Source organism: Caloenas nicobarica, chromosome 2 (assembly GCF_036013445.1).
Source record: "Caloenas nicobarica isolate bCalNic1 chromosome 2, bCalNic1.hap1, whole genome shotgun sequence".
Classification (NCBI taxonomy): domain Eukaryota; kingdom Metazoa; phylum Chordata; class Aves; order Columbiformes; family Columbidae; genus Caloenas; species Caloenas nicobarica.
In genome coordinates, this window is record NC_088246.1 from 11,387,599 (window position 1) to 11,411,096 (window position 23,498).

Consider the following 23,498-nt stretch of genomic DNA (forward strand, 5'->3'; position numbering starts at 1 on the left):
TACTGGATTTATTTTTCTGAGTAGCATAAACTAGATTAAATGTTTTCCTAAAAGAACCGGATTTCAAATTCAACCCAGAGTCAAAAGGATTGTCTTCATTGAGCAAAACAAGCCTTTTTTTTTTTCCTCTACTTTGGGTTAATGAGTGTGTGTGAGGTATTTGAACATAAAAACACAGTGAAAACATGGCATTTCATCTTGGCAAAAGCCTGTTAGTGCAGGGACAGAGGTCTCACCTTGGCCAGTTCACCTCTTAGTAAAATTAAGCCTTTTTTCTTTACCATTCTCCCTTGAGCTAGCACCCACATAACTTATAGATAACAGAAAGCTATAAGAAATTGATAGAAAAGCAGCTTAATTGTTTTCAAATTGTGTTTCCAGTTCATCTTTAGGAACTTAACTATGTCTGAATGTACTCTGCACACTCTGGGATTGAATCTTCTCTAAAATATCTATATAGATTAATCACATAAATAAACAGGAAATATAGAGGTAAACGTAACTTAGAATCCATGGCAAGAGATTTAAGGAATATTTTTGACTCTTTTCCATTTCCACAAGGCTGATGCTCAGTGATATGAAACAAGTAAATGTAATGATAATGATAATAATAATAATAACACTCACTGATCCTCTTTTTGCTTCCCACAGCACAGAAAAGGAAAATAAAGTAACCCAAGATGGGGCTATATATGATTTGCTTGTACTGAGAGATGTGTCATGGAACTTGGCAAACTTTCTTAGGTCACAGATTTGCTACCAGAGTGCAATGCGAGCAGTTTAACCCACTGAAGTAAAAATAATTATTTCCTACCCTTTAATCGTAAAAAGTTCCTAAATAGACCACAGATAACTCCCTCAACATACTACAGAGCAACGGCCGTAATTCGGATTTGTTAAACCCATGCAGTAAGAAGGCACACAACTCAGTGGTTTTAAGGGTGAATTTGCATTTCCAAGGGCAGCCTCAAATTATGCCTTTCACTTCCACAAACCGAAGAGGAGGACTGGCAGGTGCTCTTTGGGCAGGTAGAAAGTGCTTCTTTTGTAGCATCATCCCTACCTTGGGGGTCTGCTAATCTAGTTTCTAAACTAAAGCAGGAAAAAATCACCTGGAATATTTTGGAGTTTAGGTTACTGTTTGAATTAATCCCATTGGGATGCTGAAGGTAAACTGCTCTATGCTCTTTGGAAGATTGTATTGTCTCCGAGATCCTTTCTCACTTTGAGAAGTAAATAATCATTAATGAAATGTCCTCTCTGTGATTTAAAGAAGGTTGGGATTGCAATTTCTTGTGCGCTGTCAAGAATGGGAAGGCTGGGAAAGTTCATCTAGGCTTTAATTACAGATAAAATACTGCTAGCACTTAAAAGACTTTTAACAACAAGGTTAGTAGATGAGTATTTATGGGCTTTTTCTTCTTCTTCTTTCTAACAGCTACTAAGTATTTCAAAAGCAGCAAGATCAGTTCAGCCTGCATGTAAGAGTGCAATGACAACTCTGTTAATCATCCAGAAATCATCTGCTTGGGACAGTGTGATAAATAACAGGCAAACTACCCAGCCAGTTCTTGGAAACAGAGCCCCTGCTTTGGAACAGTGTGAAACTACAAATACTATCCATGTGCAAACAAATGTGACTTACAGTTTATCATTTATATTCGAGCTGCCCTGAAAATGTCTTTCCTCTTCCTGAATCATTAACTTCTCTGAAAAAAAATAGAATCAGACACATATTAGAGGTCAATAGAAGAAAAGCAAATGACAGAAATTAAACAAAACAATAGACTGTGTTATGTTTCCATGGAAAGGCAGCAAAGGAAAAAAGAAAGGCCAAAAAAAGAACGGTGAAAGGATTAAACAGAACATAAGTAATATTTCAGTAAATGGTGGCATGTTTCTCTTCCCTTTGAAAATGTTTCTCATGTGTCAATAGTTACAGGTCTTACCATAGACAAGCTGGGGAGAGCTTGCTCTGCTGAGGGCGTCTCCTCCCTCCTCATTACACACGAGTGTATTTATTTTGCAAGTTATTTTGAATTAATTTCCTAAAGCCTCCTCCATGTGTTCAGAATTATGATGACCAAAGAGAAAATGATGGTTATTGCCTACTTACACGAGTGACAGACAATTACTGGTGTAATTACACCCAGACCTTGCGTTTGCAGCGTATCCTCCCTCACAGCTCCGAAGCCTCTCAAGTCTGAGAGCTCTTCCAAGGAAATATTTTAACTTGCCATTATTTTTAAAGATACGATTGAGCAAAAAGAAAAGCTAAGTGGATGCTTGTGTTTACATGGAAGCCTTGACAAACAGACTCTAAGGCAGCTTTTCACAAAATATATTACCCTGGTAATTGCAGAACTGATGGTCTGTAATTAAGAACATGGTATCAGTGGGCAAATACAACAGACAACTGTTGGACATGTTGTGGTGTCAGGAAAATGTGAAAATGGGACCTGACATGACAACATTTACTCTATGGTAAAGGTTCAAAGAGCAGACTTGTGCTTCCCAGTCTGATTACACATGGAAATCCGCTTTTGACATGTGCTGCTATGTCTTTCTACGTGGCATTAACACAATTACATTTTGAAGACTCGGAGCACAGTTTGCATTTTTTCCACATGCACTCAGTTTTGGGGGCTATTTTTACCAAGTATTAAAGCCATAAAATAAACATGATTCTAAATATTTGTGAAAGATTTTTTTCCCATGCTGCATTTATATATATTCTTTTACATTTGATTTCCATTCTGCTGGTTCCCATTCAGAAAAGGAGCTAAAGGGGAGAGAGGATGATAAAAAGCAGACATCATACGGATTGTGGTTTTCTTGCATTTTGCTTTTGTTTGTTGGCTATGCAAAAATAACTCTGGAAATAAGGATATAACTTCATTTAGGAAGGTAAATTAAAAAAATGCATATTTGTATGGAGATAATGCCTATTTCTTGTGAGTTATTTTCAAAAGTATAAAAGAGGTGGGTTTCATCCTGAAAAAGAGCAAATTATATGCCTCTTAGAAGACGAGGAAAAAGATCATGAACATGGGAGTTATGTCTAGTATTAGTCTGAAAACCCACCCACAAAACTATCTCTGATGCAGCCTTTGCAAGGATTGTAATTCCAGCCTGGGGACCAAGGACCAGTCCCTGGCAAATGGCCATAACGCCTCCGAAGTCACAAACGCTTCCTCAGTTTACACAGGCTGGCGTTTTATTTAGAGAGGCTTGAAAAATATACACTTTTTAAGTAAAATGACCTAAATACATAAGCCTGGGAAGCCCTTTACTGAGAGGCAGAATGTCACTCTCTGATCCTTGAAAACCTTTATACAAAACTAAATCAAACAGCTGGTCTTAAACATTCATTGTCTAAAAGGATGAATGTGCCTCTAATAGATAGCAGTACAAATTAGCTTATAGTCTAGATGGGATATTTGAATTTATAATAAGTGTAACTAAACCATAAATTCTTTGCTGGGCACAGGATAATGCTTAGCAGTTGCTCTATGAACTTAATTATCAGAGTAATTTCGTTTAATTGCTCATCTCAGGAAAGCAAGCTTCAGGCTTCAGGATTTTGTCTCCACGGAAAGTGAGAAAAGTCTTTGCCAGTGTAGCACGGGAAGTGATTAATTTTCAGTGCTGTGGGAATCCTCAGATAAACATATTTTTGTCACATCTGGGGACTGATACTGGTGTGTCTGGTTTCTGTTAAATGAGATATTTTATACTGTCAAAGCATGACCACGGCCACATCCTTTAGCAAGCCCATTATTTTCTGTTTCCCTGTTACAGTGCTCTCACCGCTGGTCACCGCTTGAGATCGGTGAGTGTCACTGTCCTGCCACGCCGTGCCACCTGCTGGCATGTGCTGTGGGACAGGACCGTGTCATCCGGCACCTGCTCTCGGTCGTACGGAAGAAAGAAGAGGCTGAAAAAAAGAAACCCTTTAGTGTTAAACTGAGGTTGAAACACTACTAGGCATCTTTATTTCAGACTTTTAAAACCTGTGTTGGCTATGAGAGGTGTGGCAGACAGCAGCAATACTGATGATTAACTGCACTCTTGATCTTTCCTTGGGGGCATTGCACTCTTTTAGTAAATTATTTCTAAATGCGGTTAGATTTTTACCTATCTTCTTGTAGCCAAGATTCTCTAATGAGTATTTTGCTGAATATCTATCAGTGTATGTATGTATGGCTTCCATACATACAGAGGATTTTATGTTACTTACCAGCTTATTGGAAAAACTGTTTTAAATTCACTGCTAGTAGTACCTATGTACCTTTTGATTTGTATTTGGCCAGAGACTCATACTACTGAACCACAACCATAGCAGGATGCCAGAGCTACTGTTAGAGAGCATTTACTCAGCAGGAGATGAGGGAGTGGAAGAAAGAGAGGGGCTGTTTCTGAGAGATGCTGCCAAGAAATCTCTGCAGTCATGAGCTGTGCATGCAGCACCTCGCATGAGGAATTCAGCCTCTTGGATCCATGGTAAGGAAGCTATAAATTGCTCAGTCATTTAACTTTGTGAAACTAGGTTTGTACAGCACACTTGTCAAATGATAACAATTCTAACTTTTTTTTTAATATAAAAATACTTTGACAAGAGCCTCCAAAACAAACCCACAACTTTTTTTTTTTTTTTTTTAATTTTCCACTGTTTTCCTTGTGTGCACAAAAAAACCCAAAAAACCGATTCCACAGACTAGCAACAACATTCGTTATAAAACACCTGATGAATGGAATTCTACAGTATTAACCAGGATTCAAACCTGTGTCAAACAAGTGAAGAATTCACCCGTTGTGCCGGGAAGCCCTCCTAGAAGAAGGCAGAATTTAGAGGTGTTTGCTGTGAGCAGCACAGCAGGGTACTGAGCACACAGGACTGTGCTCTCCCTCAATGAATAAACTGGTTTCAGGGTGTAACAACTGGGGATATCACAACATTTTAAAACCCCAGATTTTCGATTTTAATCTAGGTGAAAGGCACTTTACATGATTACAATTGCGATGGAGGGATTGGTGTTATTGTAATGGTTTTCATGATCTGTGGTTTTTTGGTGTTTTGGGGTTTTTTTGACTTTGTAACCCTAAAAAGCAAAGAGGCATCTGCGAAGCTGTATTACCTCCACCCCTTCCTCTCCCAAGAGCACTCATGAGTCCTGATCCCCCAGTCCCCGCACTATGGACCGCTGGACGTCCCTCTGGGAGGAGAAGAGCAAATCGGAGCTGCTGCACTGAGGGGAGCACAGGGGCCTGCAGACATCCCCGAGGACACCCGAGCATGTACGCAGGATACCCCACATTTGGGTGCTGCGTTTGACAGGGAGGTGTCACGGCCCCAAGCCTGACAGTGTCCAAGAAGAGACTGGACAACACCCTCAGACACAGTGTGTGAACTGTGGGGTTGTCCTGTGCAGGGACGGGAGTTGGACTCGATGATCCTTGTGGGTCCCTTCCAACTCAGGACGTTCTGTGATTCTGTGACACTGCTGAGCCCTTGCAGGAGCACACGCTGGTGCATGATGTAGCTCTTACCTAGCTAAGACAGTACACATCTTTCATTCACACCGTCACACTGGCATTGGAGTGCTTCTCACCAAATCATCTCACTCAGGGCTGTCACTGGGGACTGTCCACATGGCTGGGACCTGGCACACTTCTCTCCATTTATCACCACTCTCTCTTTCTGCGGGTTAAACCCCCACAACCCTCAGCACTGGCGTGAGCTGCCTGGGCCTCATAGCCTGCACAGTGCAACGTGGCTGTGAGACCTCGGCTCAGTTTAACCAAGAAAATGGTTATTGGAGGTGTGAGCAGGGCTGTGAGCTGAATCCATGCAGGGAACAGAGAAGTGTCATTGCCAAGACACTAGCAGTGGCTCAGTGTGCCAAGAGGAGAAATACTGATATGACAAAGTACCAAACCTGATGGGAGAAAGCAGATTATAGGGACATTTGAGCGCAGCAGTGCAAGGATCAGCAGAGGCCAACCCTTCCCCAAGCCAGTAAAGGCTTCCAGGTTTTCTTGCTAAAGATGGTGAGATGTCTAATGCTCAGTCTAGCAGATTGTAAGTCCTGGCCTTTTGTTGTGTGCACTAGCCAACAGAAAATTGCTCTATCCTCATAAGTGGGTATATCCCGCTTAGAGCCTCTGCTCATAGCAGTAGATGCTGAACCAAATGTGACCCGCTGGGAGAGGTTTATCACACCGACACCTGGGGCTGGGACAGGCTGAGGACTATGGGGACTCAGTTGTCCCAGCTGCAGGCAAGCCCAGGACACCAGGTGCCGGTCACAGCTCCCTCCCTGCTCACTGACATGCGTTTCTGCTCTCTTGCATTGAGGTACTTTCTGTAGCTGGCCGTGGAGCAAGCATACCTTCTGGCACATGTTTTAGCATTGGCAATTCAGTCCAATTCGCTGCAAACAGGTAAAGCCATAAAGAAGAGGCAGAAAAGCACAGACCTGGTTGTGGCATCACCTCCTGGCCTGTGCCCAGCTGTGTCCATAGCTGTCCCAAGCCAGGTATAGGAAAGGGCTCAGGCAGCAGATATTTCTGGGAGTTGAAGCAGTGCAAGCATAGCTGTCTCCGGGCCTATCCAGACGGAGTGGGGCCTGGCTATGGGTCAGCATCAGAAAATTCACTGCAATGTGGCTGCTACGTTGCTATGTTTTTTGCCAGCTTAGCCCCTTTCACAATTAACACACCAGCAAGTGATGCTCAAGGTATTGCAGGAATCAAAAATATGGAGCCAGTCATGCAGACCTGTCTCTAGCTGCTCTCTCCTCTCATCTCAAAAACCAGACGGGCAGTCTCTTGATTTCAGCACTGCAGACCCTGACTCGATCTGCCTTGCCCTGAGCCACCCTGCACGTACCGTGTCTCGAACAGCCAGCCTGAGCTGACGGGGTTTCCTTCAGTCTGCACACAGCTGTTCAACAATAAAATAGATGGACAAAAGGTTTAGGATGCAATCATGAAGAAGAACATTGCTTAGTTATCTGCTTTCTACAAAAATGTTTTTGTTGGACTTTCAATTGTATTTTAAATTACTGTAAGTAATGATTTTTCAAGAAGAATATGGGTCTACAAACTCCAGCACCACACCCTAGCATTATGAGCCCCAGTAGCTGGTACCTGCCAGAAGGCTCAGAGAAACCCTTGTGCAAGTAATCACCAGATAACTTTCTTTCCTAGCCATTTTTCTCCTGTTCTCTCTTTTCCAAGGAGTTAAAAGCTTGCTATTGACCCAGAACTAAATAAAACTGAGACCAACCTCTAAGGATGATTCAACTGCAAAAAAACGAGTGGCATATGTGGTGATGCTAGCCTCACTCAGCTGAGCTGGGGTAATTGCACATGGTCCTTGTTTTTTCATAATCTGAACAAAAATGTTCTTGCTTAAACAGTTGCATCAGTGAAGATTGTCAGTAAAATTGTTTTATTTCCCACTGCAATGGTCTTAGTTTCTGTGCAGCCACTCTTCACGCCTGGGCAGCAGGGCAGCCACTTCCAGCTGACTGTGGCAACTTCTGAAAACACGATGCTGCAAGCGCTGATGAAGAGCCTACACTCTTTTGAAACCTTTGCTTCAAAGGAATGGCTCTGGTTTTGAACACAGCCTCCCCATCTTTTTTAAGGCAGTGTGTAAGGCAGTCACACTGATAGAGAGGAAGACAGAGTGCCTTTCTTCTCAGCTTCAATCAGTGATGGTTTGGAAATTGCCACGGGAGTCGTACAGAGCCACACTGCTGATATTCCTGCTCTCTTACCCTAGTCCAGAGCTGAGCAAGCTGGCTTTACTCTGATTCCCACATGCCCTGCACAAGGAGTTGGATTCTTTATTCTGTCTTAAATTTTAAACTTTAATTAGCTTCAGACATACTTGAACTGAGATGCTTATGTGGCATCTCAATAAAATAGCTTATTATTTCCAATTTTCCACAGTACACTTGCTTCAAGAGGTCCCTGGATGATCCATGATTCAAGTACAGGGAACTCCAAATAAATAAATCCTGACATTAAAAGTTTTGTCCTGGAGAATCTGATTTACTGCAAAGCTCTAGTAATTGCTCAGAAAATGCTTGATTTCTTCAGTCTCTGTTATCCTTATAAAGTTATGAAGTCATCTTTAAAGAAAAGAGGAAAGAAGGGAAGGGGGTGAGGAATAACTTCCTAGTGTCCTTATGAGGCAGGGTCCCTTCACTTACTCAGGCTCCTCAGTCTGCTGAGATTTGAGCTTTTTCTTTTGTTCTCTGTGTATGCTTCAGATGTTCCTTTCCAAATACAAGCCACAGTTTATTTACTTACTCCTTGTACTGAGGCCATTACATACCCCTAAACACCCGTCACATTTCTATATCCTTTTCAGTCTGGCACTGTCCATGTGCCTGAGACAACAGCTCAAATGATAAAAACACCTCAACAGTTGTAATTCTCAGGAAGTACATTGAAGAAGAGAAAAACTGTGGCAACATCTCTTCCTTGATTTGTAGTTTTTCTGAAAGCCGTCAGGTGAGCATTTAAAACCCACTCATTAGAGGACTAACATTTTCAAGGGCACGCAAAGTTACACTTTATTAAATGAGCCGTCGGCATTTCTTCCCAACCTTATGTACTGATAGCAGCATAATCATAGCCCCAGAGGAGCCATTGACAACTCTGGTGGGATTCATCTCACCAGCTGCGAACACCTACTTCTACATTTCTGATTTGGTCTCTGTGTAGGCAGGGGAAAGAAATGGACACTATCAGGAAGCATTTCATACAACCTAAGTAAGATTATTTCATCGGAACAAGTCAAAATATGCTACCTTCTCTTCACTGACTATCTATAACAATGAGACTAGATGAGTAACACAGATCTTTATGCTAAATTCCATTAGATTAGCCTTACATCTTGTGTCCTCAACTGCATGTGAAAGTTTCTAGCTTTAATTTTTATGGCCAGACAACAGTATGGCATTACAGTGTGGTGTTTTGTACATGTCTATCGGCTGCCTGATTGCACCCATCTCTCTTGATTTCCATGTATTGATTCATTTGTAAGATGAAGAGAAATTAAATTCTTTAGCTCAAACAAGAGAACCTTTCCTTTTATATGTAGTATTAGACTATATATATTAGCAGATACATGCACATACCATACATAATATATGTTAAACAATATTACATGTAGTATAGCAATCCTGGGTATAGTATTGTACGTTTGTCTTTCTCAGGGCTGACTATGAACTTTCCTCCCCGTTGCCTCTAACATTAAAGAAACTTGGTTCAAAAAGATTGCTGATGATGGAGGGAGGAATAGGGGCCAACTTCTGTTCACTGCTCCAGCTTTCATTCATACAAGGGAAAAATGAACTAACATTTCTAGATTCTTGGCCTATGATAACCTGGAGATCAGTGCCCAAATTAAGAGGCTTATATTTTTTTTCTGCAGGAGCTGAAGACCCTGGGTTTCATCCCCAATGCATGATTAAATGATTTAGTGAAGGCTTTTTTTCCTACCTATTAATTTATTTCCAACACAGTGCCTCTAGTCCAGGAGCCATCTGCGACTCCCATGAACGGCAAGTGAATTCCCAAAGAATAAATGGAAAACAGCTTACTCACTATAGATTTTTCAATCACATCCATTTCACTTACAGATTTAAATTATAACCTGGAATTCAACCAATGTTTCTATTAACTTACCCCTTCATATTACATCAATAAAGCAATTATTTTAACTGGTAAAGATGATAATGGATTATGAGAAAATAAAGAACAACCAGAAGAAGAATGCCATCTATACAGATGCTAAAAGTTGCACAGAGAATATCAATTTACACAGTTGTGAAAATACTGGGTATGAGTCACGGCAGAAAAAGCTAAATGTGCCCTTAGAGAGATAAGGGGTCTAATAAGAGACGAGTCTTAATGAGTTACATGCCCTTAATTCCTTCCTCCTATTGTTTCTTTGTCCCAAAACAAACCTGACAGTATGTCTTCAGATCATCAGGTTAATAAAAGAAGTATGTATTGTGAAGGTCAAATAAGGCCTCTGGTTAAAAAAGTTTCAACACAAAAGCTTGAAGTAATTTGAATTTTTCTTGTGCTTCTGATTTTCTAATGCCCCTAAAGAGGCAATTTGACAAACATAAAGTGCTCAGGGCCTTTTGTCCACAGTTGTCAACTGCTTTTTGTTCAGTAAAAGCCCAGTGGAAAGAAAGGGCTTTAAATAATCATTTTGTTAACATAGAACTTGGATTTAATACACACGCATCTGTACCCAGTGGTGCTTTTTGCAGTGTTCTTTGTAAAGTGCAAATCCCCCGTATGAGGAATGTGCAATCTACATGTGAGAGCTCATCCGCCTTCCCCTACTGCTCCTGCTTTTAAAGCAAATTCTCTTTAGCAGTCATTAGGGGAACACAATGTACAAAGGTTCCTAAAAACAAGCAAGCAGATTATTTGAAGTATTCTTACTTGCATGTTTCCTGATGAACTTCATGTTTCTGAGTGCATACATTAATCTTTATGCATCTATTTTAAAGTTTTATTTAAAAGCTTGAAAAGAATTATCTACCAACATGCAAGGAAAAAACTCAACCTTTAGCTCCATAAACATAATTTAATCAGTGGATTTGCAGAATTTTCAGTAGGAAGAAAATAACTCAGTATTTTGTTTCCTGCTTCCTTTTTCCAAAATCTTTGTTCCCTGGTTCCATTCATGCAGAAAATAAGGACACATAAGAGCTGGTCTATCAAGACTAATGCTTCGTTAGACATGCTTTCCCCTCTCTTCCAGTTGCAGATGCCAAATGCTGGCATAAAACTTCATGACAGATAATTATTGATTGATTGGTTGATTTTGTGGAACAACCAACTGCCAGGGAAATGCCAACTTACCTTCATACTTCAATGACATCCACAAAAACATTCAGGGACTTCCCAGGAGCCCAAGGCAAAATGAAAACTGTAGACAGTATGCAGAAGTTAAAGACCAGCTGCAGGAAATGAATGGGCCTTGGAGACCATCAGATCAACTGCCCTCTGGACATACATTACACTAACTAACTTAGGTCCATGTTTAAAAGATGGGATGTTACATTTAGGAACAATGATTTCCACACTATGGCAATGGTACTAAAGATACATGCTTTCAGGTGGGCTTGGTGTGTGCAGAGCTTGATGATTTTTAGTAGTTCAATATGATTTGGTTTTGTTGTTCTTTAATGCAAATACCTGTCAGGAACTAATACACACCCTCTGCCGACTCTCAAGGATGTGGGATGGGCTCTGGCTGTGGCACCTGGATCCCCATCCAATTTGGCATCCCAAATCATCTCAAGACTGCAAAAGGGAAGTGGCCACATTTTTAATCTCGGTCAAACTTTATCTCGGCAGCAAGATGTGATATCCTGAAAAACAAGCTGGCTTGGGAGGACTCTGCACCGCTTCCCAGGGTTTCTACTCACAGAGATTTTCTGTGGAAAGAGATCATGCAATCAAAAATCTTGTCCTTGGAGAGTGAATCCCAGCATTATAGGTCTTCTAGGAAAAAGAGTGAGGTTACCTCCGATCATTACAGGTATTGATCTCTTACATAGAAATTTATACATAAAAAGTGATTGGACTTTTAAGAAAAATCACGCAGTTGAGTCCAGCTGTCAGTCAGATTTACAAAAATCCTTAAACTATTATCAAGGATACATATTCTTAAAGATACACTTTTACCCTTCTGCTTCTCGGATTGCTAATAATTCATTTTCTTGTTTTCTGCAGGAAATGAATTTTGCAAGAGCAAACAGTTGAAACTTGCTTTCAGACCTTCTAGCTCTAGTATAGTAAAGGAAAGACAATGATATCAGGTTGCATCAATACATGATAAAACCATTGTATTTTAAAAATGCTAGAGAAGATCAAGGAGTAACAGCAGAAGGGAGACTATTTGGGGAAAAGAAAGAAGAAAACTGGCTTGATCTCCAGATTTCCTCCTAGAAGACACTTATTTAAGATTTTTACTAGCAAGAAACATTCAGAAGATAGAGATTCTGTCTGAACAGCAGATCTTCCCTACATGGTTGCTCATTATACCTATCTAAAAAGTGTGCAGTAGGATTTCTTTTCATTGAAATGTGTCCTAATTTTTAGGCTTTTTCTCCTGTTATGACTTTTTCTCTCCTTTTTCCTTCCATGATTCTGATCATAATATACAATCTCCTGGTAGCTCCTCACAGTTGCATGTCCTCTATATGTTTAATGAGCATGCTCCCTTTCTATCCTTACATAGTTAATGAAAACAGGCTCGGAAGCATAGCCCTTGATTATCACTACAGAGTACATATTTCCAGCCTCTTTTACATCTCAGCCTGTTGTAGTTCCATTTAGAAACATATTTTCAAAGCCTACTTAGAAGAATACTCTATAAAGCATGTGGAAAGGCTCATTACAGACACCAAACAGGGCATCTTCTGCTCCTCTCTCATTTGCAGAGCTGCAGAATGAAATTTGAAAGGTCTGACGTTATTTGCTCTTGCCAAGGCCACGCTGGCTGTCTCTCAGCTCTGTCTGCAGCTCCCAACGCTCTCCCCTTTGCTCTGGCTCCTATGGAGTTCCTCTCACCTCGGCAGCTGTTCTGCCAGCCCGCTGAGGTCCCTTCCACTGACAATATTTTTTTGCTGTCTGCAAGATGCAGCTATCATTCCCTTGATTTGCCATCTCCACACTTTGATTTGCATTTCTTGTTCAACTCCTTTTTTCCAAATATTGTAATGTTTTTCTATCTGTTGAGAAAACTCATGCAAAGGCTTTCATGCTTTGCCTCTAATTCTATTCCACCTCTCTGTCTGCTTCCTCAATTTCTTCTCATTGCTGTGTCTGTGTTTTTCCCTCTGTCCCTAGCCCTTCAGACCACCCTCTGATTTGTTCTCTTCTTTTTCCTCTCCAAGAACCCCCACAGCTATTCTTACCATCTTTAAAATCTATCCTTTACTTGCCATTCATGTTAATTCAAAACAACAAACAAAAAGCCCTTTCAATTCTTCTGCATTGCATTATCCTCCACCACTGAAAACTAATAGATAGAAACCTTTTAAATATCTTGGTCATTTCTGAAAATGAAGCGGAAAGATTAAGCTACTTTTACTGATTTAATTTGGTTCCGATTAACACAATGGTAATCCAGGATTAGATTGTCATAGTTATTTTTTAAAGCATGTATAACAATATTCCTATTTGCTAGTTTGACAGATCACAGCAACATAGTCGTAACTTTTTACAAACTGACAACGATCCCAAGGCTCCTGCCTTCTAAATAAGGCCATTCCGAGTTTGCAGTTCTTATAAAGTAATTATGTTTTGTACTACATTCACAATGGTAATGGGTGAATTCAGTCTGAAGAAATAGGCCTTTTCAAAGGAAATCAGACTGAGGGAAAGTAGCTCTGCAATCTGAGAATTCATACAAAGCAAGCAGCTGATCTTGCCTACACACATTGGGAATTTATTTTAAAAGGAAAGGTCTAATTACAACTGGCACTTTGAAACCAAATAATTCTGCTTTGCTGAAAAGTGACATAATTCTTATGGCACTGCTAGCATGGGGTACAATGTGCTGCAGTCCCCATCCTCTCACCTCCAATTCAAAATAAATAAAATACACTAGGTTTTTTGTTCAATTTTTAATGTCAGAACTTTGGCATTTTCCTTTGCAGCATTGTGTCAGGGTAAGGCTTTAGAGAAAAATCAGGCCAGACAAACTGAGGAAAATCAAAGGGCTTACTTAATTCCCTACACAGTGGAAATAAACTCAGAGCAATAGTATTTATGCTTCAAAAGTATCATTTGAAGAATTTGCAAATGGTATTTTTAAAATCTGACAGATGACCTCAAGAGGTAAATCCACTTAAACAAATCATATTCTCTTTAAATAAATGTCATTCTCCCTCATCCTCCACTCATCAGCATTTCCTCTAACAATCCAAAGAGCTCCTCAGTGAATGCTGACTGCGTCAGGAATACGACTCGTTGCTGGAGACGTAGGAGATAACTGTATGCTCTGAAAGAAGGTTTCTCACAGGTGAGAAATACAGTAAGACTCTTCAGATGATTTGGCTGGGAAACATGAGGGCTGTCTACCTGGCCACAGACTTAGGACAGGGAAAATCCATCAGTACCATCCAAGAAATGTGAGGGTAGCAAAAGATACCAGTGTATTCATGAAGGATAAAAAAAAAGGGTCTAAGTAGTTTCAACCAGGATCATTTTCTAAATCTCATCTGACTCTATATTAAACCCTGATAAACCTATTTAAAATGCGTTTTTTTATCCCACTGATGTGCGACCTTTCTATCACTTGCTAGTTCAGACTGGTTCTCTCTCCATTTAACTCTTTTCACAGCCTCGCCATCTTTTATTTTAGAAAGACTTTTTAACCAACTTTTATGCTGTAATTATGAATTTAAAAGTTTCCAATACTATACAAGAACTTCAGACTTGGTCAGGCGGTTTCATACTTGGCAAGCACCACCACGTTCTTTACAATATTTCTAATGTTCATCATGTTTGTGCTTGTTTGCTTGTTTGTTTTATTGCTATGGCCTCTGAGGGATGTTAACCCATAATCCTAGCTCCTTTCTAGCAACCCACAGCATGAAGGTAAACCTCCTGGTGCTTCTGGGTCCTCTCCTTAGACCTGGGTTCTTCTCCCTACACTTGGGTTCTTCACCAAACACTGATTTCCATTCTGCATTGATTATCGTGTCTCAGTTTAAAGCAGCCTGAATGGCAGTGTCAGCCTTTCTCTGCAGCGAGGCTGCTTCTGAGCTGACTGAAAAGCAATCAGGAGTACATTGTCTGAAAAAGTCCAAGCTTTAAAATATCTTCTTGGTCCTTTACAGTCAGACTGTCAAACAGCTGCGCAGCATTAACACAAGTGAATTGCGAAAGTTTATATTCTTTCAGGCTGATAATAACAAAAAATCCGTTTCTTCCCTGTCTGCCAGATTTATCAGTCACGAATGACAAAGTGAAGGGGAAAAAAAATTAAAAAAAAAAAAAAAAAAGAGAGAGAAATAGAAAGAGAAGACATTTTTCTCCATGTTTACAACTCATGGTGAGGCTCACTCCACCTGCACAAGAGGGACTTGGGACAGAGCACTTAAGGAAGGAGATGCTGTTACTTTAAAGCCTTGAGCACAGCTTCAATTCCAATGCCATTTGTAAGTCTCTCAGGCAGGTCTATAAAAAGGATCAGTCCACTTGCGGAGATGGAAAGCATTTATATATCTGTTCAGATGCCACATCCCCGAAGATGCAAGATGTTCCTTAAGTTTCCCCATTCTGAATGAGAAAACATTTGGATAGAAATTTCCTAGTTTCCAAAAGCGCATAGCCTCAAAGCCCACGTGTGCTTTGGCCATGCCCAGAACAATATGTCTCAATAGTCCCGAGCAATTAGGCATTTAGCTGATCCCAAAGTTTTGAAATAATCCAGAAACCCTCCTGAGGTCTGATTTGGAAGCCCTGCTCTGAAAACCCTGACCTGGCTGGACTCGTGCAGCGCTCAGCTGTATGGAAGGGATGGCCATGCTGTGGGATGGGAGGTGGAGGAGAACTTCTCTGCCAGGACATCTCAACTCACCTCTCCTAATTGATAGTCCTAATTCACCAGGTTGGAAGAGAGTCTGGGTTTGTGAGCTGGCCTGCTTTGTTGCATGGGAAAATTAAATACGCATCATGCATGCAATAAAGAAAACGGGAATGAGAGAAGAGGAAAATTATTTTTCACCCTCATGGTTCATCGGAGAACAAGGGTATCTGCTATTCACTCCCTGCTCCAAAGAATATGTAACATTCTGTTTCAAGATACTGATGTTCTGGCTTGCAATAAAATGTGGTTTCAAACTCAAGAAGTGTTGGACTACACAGTGAATGTGCACTTAAAATTACTGCATTTGGGATGTGATCATTTTTAAAGAAGATAACATCTGTTTGAAAGCTGAACAAGAATTGAGCTCATGCATTTGCGGGAACTTATTAAATAACATAAGACAGATTGTCTTTCATACAGAACTTACTACTTCGTTTTTGCTTAAAAAGAACTACATAAACTATGCAAAATGAAGTCAAAGGCTGCTAACACTTCCATTCAACAAACAGTGCTTACTAGTAATTATTTGCTGCATCAAGCTGGTAATAGTGTTGGTGTGTCCCCACTGAAATAATAACCATGCAATATTTCAAACATATATGTCACTGTCCCTTGTCTCTGCAGCTTTCTTTAGCTTTACACCTTCCTGCATTAGCAGAGCTCGACTCTTCACACACAGCTGGGTAGAGCAGAATGTCAGCCTCCTCGCTACAGTATTTTTTAAAACTCAGAAGTGTTTGCTTCACATCTATACATCAGTTGGGTTTTGCAGGTTTGAGCTTACGCAGGAGAAGAGTGAAACTTATTGCAGCTGGTATTCAAGAATCAAGTGGATCTTTTCTCTCTTTACGCCAGATATTTTAGTCTTAGAAAGGTTCCACGGTAAAGAATGTGCAATAAGTAGCTCATGATCCATAATATGTATAGTCATTTGGATCTGTACATCAGACACGGTGTGTGTCCACATTGCCTTCCACACAGGGAGAAAGACAGACACCTTTGAATCCCCCAGAGGGATATCTTACTTGCCTAATTTGAATGCTTATATTTAGTCTTAATTGCATATACAGAAATAAGTATATATGTACTTACATATAAAAGTATAAAAAAGCTTTTCAGTCACAGTGAGAAATTAATTTCTTCTCATAAGCACGTGGCAATATGTTTGGTATATTGTTTAGACTATGAATCAGTATAAAATGTTCGGTGTAATGACGATCTGAGGAAAAAAGTGGGTGAGACTCCTATTCAGATGGCACTCTCGCTGTATTTAGTACTCTGAACTGAAAAATTACGACAAAACCAAACTGTCCCAGGAGAACCATGTGTTGAGGGGGCCAGAGGAGACTCAGGCTGATGGCACAAAGAGGGGACACAGCAGTGTTTTCTCAAGGCAGGCTGCACTGCCTGGCCAGGGCTGTATTCTTGCTGCCCTCCACAGACAATATGCAGGTGAGCAAGTTAGGCACATGGGGTCTACTTCTGGAGACCTTAGACGCATCTTCTTCTCTCCATTGGCAATATAGAGAATTTACACATTTCATTTATGTCCACCAGAAAACTCAGTGTAGGAGAAAATTAGTTACTCAAGCTTGTAGATGGATCTCTTGGTAGATTAATGTGGTAGCAGCAGAGAGATACATTTTGCTGCAAAATGGGGAAATAGAATAAATGCAGCTATATACTGGAAAGATCAGCCTTTAGTGACTCCAAGCCTATTCACTTTACTTATTCATGCTTTCTTTCTTTTTCCTCCTTTTTTTTTTTTTAGCCTTATTTCTTTAGTGTTTGCACCCAGAATATCTTTCACATATTCATCTGTCTACCTGTGGATGCTCTTCTTTTGTCTTAGGTCAGTTTGCACCAAGGCATCAGTATTTCACTATTTTTGAGGTTTCTTCCTCAGTAGTCATAGGGACCTCTGACATCGATGTGCCCAGGAGTGAGGTGCACAATGAGTCCTGACCATGAGAAGCTGGGGGTGGGGTGGGGATTACAAGCTAAAAACCTGCTGAGGACTTCTTAGCGTAGGAGTAGCAGCTCTGCTGGGACCCACAGCTTCAGCACTGGTGAGAGATCTGGGGAGCAGAAGCGATTTGAAGAGGAGCAATGAGATGGCTCGGGGTACCATGATGAATGGCATTAGGGGGATGAACAGCCTTTGAGGGCCCAAGTCAAGCAGAATGGAATAGGGAGAAGTAGCAAAGGAAGGAAAGCAAAAGAAAAAACTGATACAGTCAGGTCCATATAATAAAGTTTCTAGTAATCTTCACTCCTGAACACACTTCAGCACAGAGAAATTCATCACAGTCATGTAGTAGTGCAATGATTCTTCATATTGTATAATAAATGCTGTCAGCTGCATGAAGTGACCACATTTGCAACTCTCAAAGAGAACTGAACTATTTTCTCATCATAAAACAAAGACATACATTGGACAAGAACAAATTATGGAACTTGAATATATTTATTTTCACTTGCTAAGTGTTATTTTATGGAGTTGATGGGATTTCCTATATAAAAATATTAATTGCTTGGAGAAGTTTTTTTTTCCTGGTAAGCACTTTACACTGCTAAAAGTTTCTGACAACAACACGTGCAAGCAAGTCCACCAGTGACTGTTTTCTTTCTCTCTCAAAGGAAGTTTCTCCTGCCTTTTTCCTTTGTCAACATGAACAAAGTTTGAGTATCTTCAATAATGCTATCCTTTGTTAGTTACATACCTAGTGGTATGTTCTCACTGAGGACCACAGGTACTACAGCTTCTGTTTGACAAGTGTCAAATTAGGTTATATTTTAATTCTGGGGCAAAATCTTTAGGACACCTAAGTGTTTGTGCATGGAAGTAGAGTCAGTCATGCAAGAGCAATGTCCAGCATTATTCAGGTTGTGCAGAGCAACAAAAGGTTGGCTTACTATGAGCCTGCGAATACTCTGAATGTCTGAAATGGTCAGATCTTCAACTCAGGTGCAGAAGAAAGCAAATAAATCATCCTACTCTGAACTACATCCCTCTGCCTCTGTTATTTAAGTCTTTTCTATCCAAAGGAAATAAGCTATCTGTTTCATAGTATTTTAAGCTTTGCCTTGTTAGCTAGTTGTAACTCTGTTTAATGGCAGTTTGCCATTATTCAAGTTCTGAAGGATCCTGAAGCACTTCACAAATCATAACATGAACTATTAACTGGGGTTACTCTGTTAAGCACCCAGAGGCATCTGTCCCTAAGGCTGTTCACTGTTCCTTTTTTCCCATCACGTGTATTTTAACCTCACAGCTGTGGTTTGTTAATTATTATCTTCCGAGTCTCAATATGAAAATGCTTCAGGCAGAATGAAGAAAATTCCGTCTCTAAACATTAGATTAATATGTACCACTGTAATGCCGTATCTTGAAACATACAATTGGAATAAAATGTATTTACCCGCTATTATAAACACCAGAAACTAGTTGTCTCAATATAGTCATAGATATATTTCCCAGGGTAGAGATAAGGGAGTAGAAATGTCAAGAAATCTCTGGCCACATGTTGTTTTTAAACCTGTGGGTTTGTCTCATTCCATTGACTGCAAACATTTTCTTTTCTCTTACCCATCCCTGCAATAATCCAGTATTTGAGAGTCAAAGGGATATAACTTAGTCTGTTTTTCTTTTTAATAATAAAAATACAACTTACTTGCTACATCTAAGTTATGGAGCAGGTATGTAACCTTCACAAGCCTCACCTCTGCAGTTTTCCTAGTAGCAGGCTTTTAAGGTCAAGACAACTCAAGAGGTCTGTAGTTCCTGCCCATGCCATGTTTCTGCTAGTTTTCAGTATTTATTGTTCACTGATCAATTCACAATTTTGAATCAGAACTATTTACCTCTTATTGCCCTGTCCAAAATAATTCAGAATTCCTGAATTTCTAGGGCATTACTCTTTCAAACTAGTTACTGGCTTCATTAGCAAATGTTGCTGCTTTTGCCAAGTAACCACTCCATTTGGATGCATGATACAATTATTTTCCAGGTAGGTACATAAATGACTGAAAACAGTATCATGAGTCTCACTGAGCTGAACCCATAAACTTATTTCTTAAAAAACAGAAATGATCAAGTTATACAATGTGGTAGTGTTATAAATGGAGATAACTTTTGAATCTTTCTAAGCTGCGAGTGCAAAAAATGGTAGCCTGGCACTGGTTTGGTGTTATATGCCACTCACTAGCAAAGCATCAAAACTCAGATCATCTTTGAAAAAAAAAAAAAGTAAAAGAGTTTCATCTTTGTCTAGCTAACTGTATTTACAGCAAAGGTGTATATTTCTCTATATAAAACATATTGAGATGTATCAGTCCCAAGGAAATAATTTGAACATTGGTTTGAAAACACATCTCCTCACAATGCACTGTGAACCCCAGCTCTCCTGATGAGAGTGTCTGCACATAGCATTGACTGCAGTCTGAGTCATTACAGTTTGATTATTCAGAAGAAAAATAATCTGCATTATGGAACTCATTCAGGACCCAGGGTATGGAAGCCCAAGCTTTACTGAGCGGAAGGTAAATATGCACTGTGCAATATAAAAGTACTCAGAGGCAAAAAAGGAAAGTCTTGAATTGGGAAGCTGTGTGCAATGGAGAAATAATTTATTCTGCAGCCTTCATCTTAGCTTATTCTACCAGCGAATTTAGCTTATGGTTGCACTAAATCCCTTTCTTTGCCCCACTTAATCCTTTCTTAGGGCATAGCAATTTAGGTGTCCATCAAAGCACTGTGAATTCTTGGTGACAGCCAGCTAACATTTAGGAGATGCAGCGCTGAATATTTCATTGGATTTTTGATCCTTTTCCCAAGAGAAATCACAGTTTTGCTTCAGGATGCTGTGACCAGGAGTCCCATAATTAGTCCTCCTGCAGTCATTAGCTTCTCTAATACAAAAATGTGGCCTAACCAGACTGTCTGCCTGAGCCTTGATCATCCATTTTGATTCCATGACCCTACTGTTCTATGGTGTCTGCATATTGGACGCTATAACTTCCCTCGGCTGCATGCCAGATCAAGAAAAGGGGTGGTTACTACACTTTGCATAGCTCCATGACCTCTCCGAGGCTAACAGCAAATTGCCCGTGCAGCTGTCAGCTGGGCGGTTTGTATTTGGCTAAATGCAAATGTCAATAATAATCAGCATCTGTTGTGGGTCCTACACTACTGGGCACATCTTCAAGTGTGCAGCACAGCTCTAAGCGAAGCCACTTATTTAGCTGGCTAAATATGGATCAGAAGTACCCATTTTTTTGTTGGTGGTGTGGTTTTGTTGTTCATATGCATGAGTACTGATGCTTCTCTCTGTCCATTCCAACCACCTTGGACTAGGGATGACTAACATGTGGCTAAGAGGAAAAGTTTCTGTTGAAAGGATTAAGTTTTAATCCACATTGAATTCCTGTGCTACATAATGCTAAATTATGTTAGAAAATCATCTGTCCTTTTCCATAGGGTAAATGAAGTCTCAGGGAGGACTCTAAGGTGCTAACTCTGCCGCTTATCTTTCAGTATGCTTTTAAAATCTCATAAAATTTCATGCAGTTTCAGACTAGAAGAAATTATGGTATCAGTCTGACTTCTTCTATAGTGCCTTTTACTAAAGACTTGACCTATTGGGTCAATCAACTGTAGACAAAGGGCATGGCACAGAGATAACAAGAGATACACAAGGCCCACAGTGACATAGAACCAACTAGGTCAGAACTGCTTAAATAATCTTGCAGACAGCCTATATCTCATGAAGAGGACAGGGAAACACCCATGGTTACTTCCAGATTGAGAACTTTCACTCCAGATCAATCTGGAAGTCACCAACTTGTTTGTCCCAGAGAGTATCACACCGTGCAGGTACATCCCAGGCGACACCCATTGCCCTCCAGCAATAATTCACCATCCCCAACATTCATAGCCCCAGAAAGGATTTCATATTGATTCCTAGATCATCACATTTTGAAAAATATACCAATAATAGAGCTCCTCTTAAGCTACAGTGATCCACTATCAAAGTGAGAAATGATTTCTGGAGAAATTCCCTCAGTTCCTGTGAACTGCTGTTCACCCATGGAAGTCCAGGTAAATGCAGTACAGATCTCTTTATTCTCAGCTTCTGGTATCAAAGATGACAATATTACAGCTGGACATAAATGGAAGTAGGTTACTCTTTTAACTCAGACCGATTCCAGTGCTTCAGCAGTACATTGTGCTTGCTCGCTGCTCAGTGCCAGGATTTATGGTTATGTAATAGGTTGCTTAGACAAGGATTCCTGTGATATTTTTAGCCAGTTTTTCTTTCTTTTTTAACCTCTCCTTTTAGGCCAGAGACTCAGAATGCCTTTAGTATTTAACCTCAGGGTAGACCTTCTCCCCTTACCTTTCTCATTTAGATAAGAACATCTTCCTTAGTTTCTTTCCTCCTGCCTGTTGAACAGTTACTGTTGGGGTGTGTACTCAGCAAAAGGGGAGGCTTTGTAAACCTCCTGGAGACTCAGGGCAGACACTTGGCACATGACAGATATCACTGAAATTCATGGAAAACTGAGTATCTCATTCCTCCAGCCTCCTTTGAAATATCAGTCTACAACTCTTTTAAACATCGAACTGTGCTGAGTTCAATCTTTCTGCTGTTGCAGACTGACTAGACAGTCTCAGACAGACTCCAGACTCATTGCCAGCCTACACGAAGAGTATAGAGGGTAAAGAAAATGAGAAGTCATTTGATACTTATGCATGACCTATATTTCTAAAGATAGCTTAAGAATCAGCATCCTGCCAATATTTTATTCACTCTTAGACCTCAAACTTCCTCCCATTTCAGCTTTTTAAAAAAAAAACTTATTACAGTGCAGTTTTTAAATGCCCAACTTGACTGATCACAAAAAAATAAACATCTTCAGATTTGTTTGTTGCCTGAGCCTTCAAAATCAGTGTGATAGATTCTAAAGGAAAGCGAAAGAAATGTCTGTAGCTGACTCTCCATCAGTGTGCACATACCACTCTCTTTAATACCAAAGGAATTTGTTATGATCTCTGTTATTCCTGAGATTACATAAATTAAAATAATAAGACAGCTAAAATAAAGTGTTACCAAATCTTAATCTCTAAAAGTGGTATGAAATGTTTTGCAGTAAATAAAAGCAGAAAGAACTAACGATCTAGAGCTTTTAGCCTATTTATGTGAAAGACTAAAACAAACTTAGATTCTAAGTTTTGAACAATAATAATGTGTGGTCTAAAAAGCAGTCAGCCTTAACAAATACATATATATTGGTCCCCAGCTATGTGGACAAATGTGGACATATGTTAGTCAAATATTTTGGTGAGAGAGATTCACTCTGCAGTTTAGGGGGCTCTGTGTTAACTTCAAAAGAAATGTAGCTATTTCTGGTTGTTATTATAACGAAACTTTTGTAGACCTAGACCTTTTTGGAAAGAATGCTAACAATTTCAAACGTCATAGGCCAGCATTGACAGGCTCTTTGAAAAAGAATCATATTCAATGTAAAGTACAGAGTCAAGAGATCTTTTTTCCAGGTGTAGCTATTGAGTAATTCACTTTTTTTTTTTTTCTTCTCCTTATATAATGTAATTGTGGAAGAATGAGCAAACTCACCTTTTCACCTTTTCGTCAGCCAGGAACACGAGGAGGATTTGGGTCTTTTGTGCCTTCTTTGGGAATTGTCCCTTAGCTGTGCAAGACACAGGAACACAGAATAGATGATGCTTAAACCTTGGATGCTTGTAACAGAGAAAAATGGCACAAATTTCTCATCTTTTCACCTCACATTGCAAGTAAAATATCACTCGTGGTTTTTTGCCTAGGAT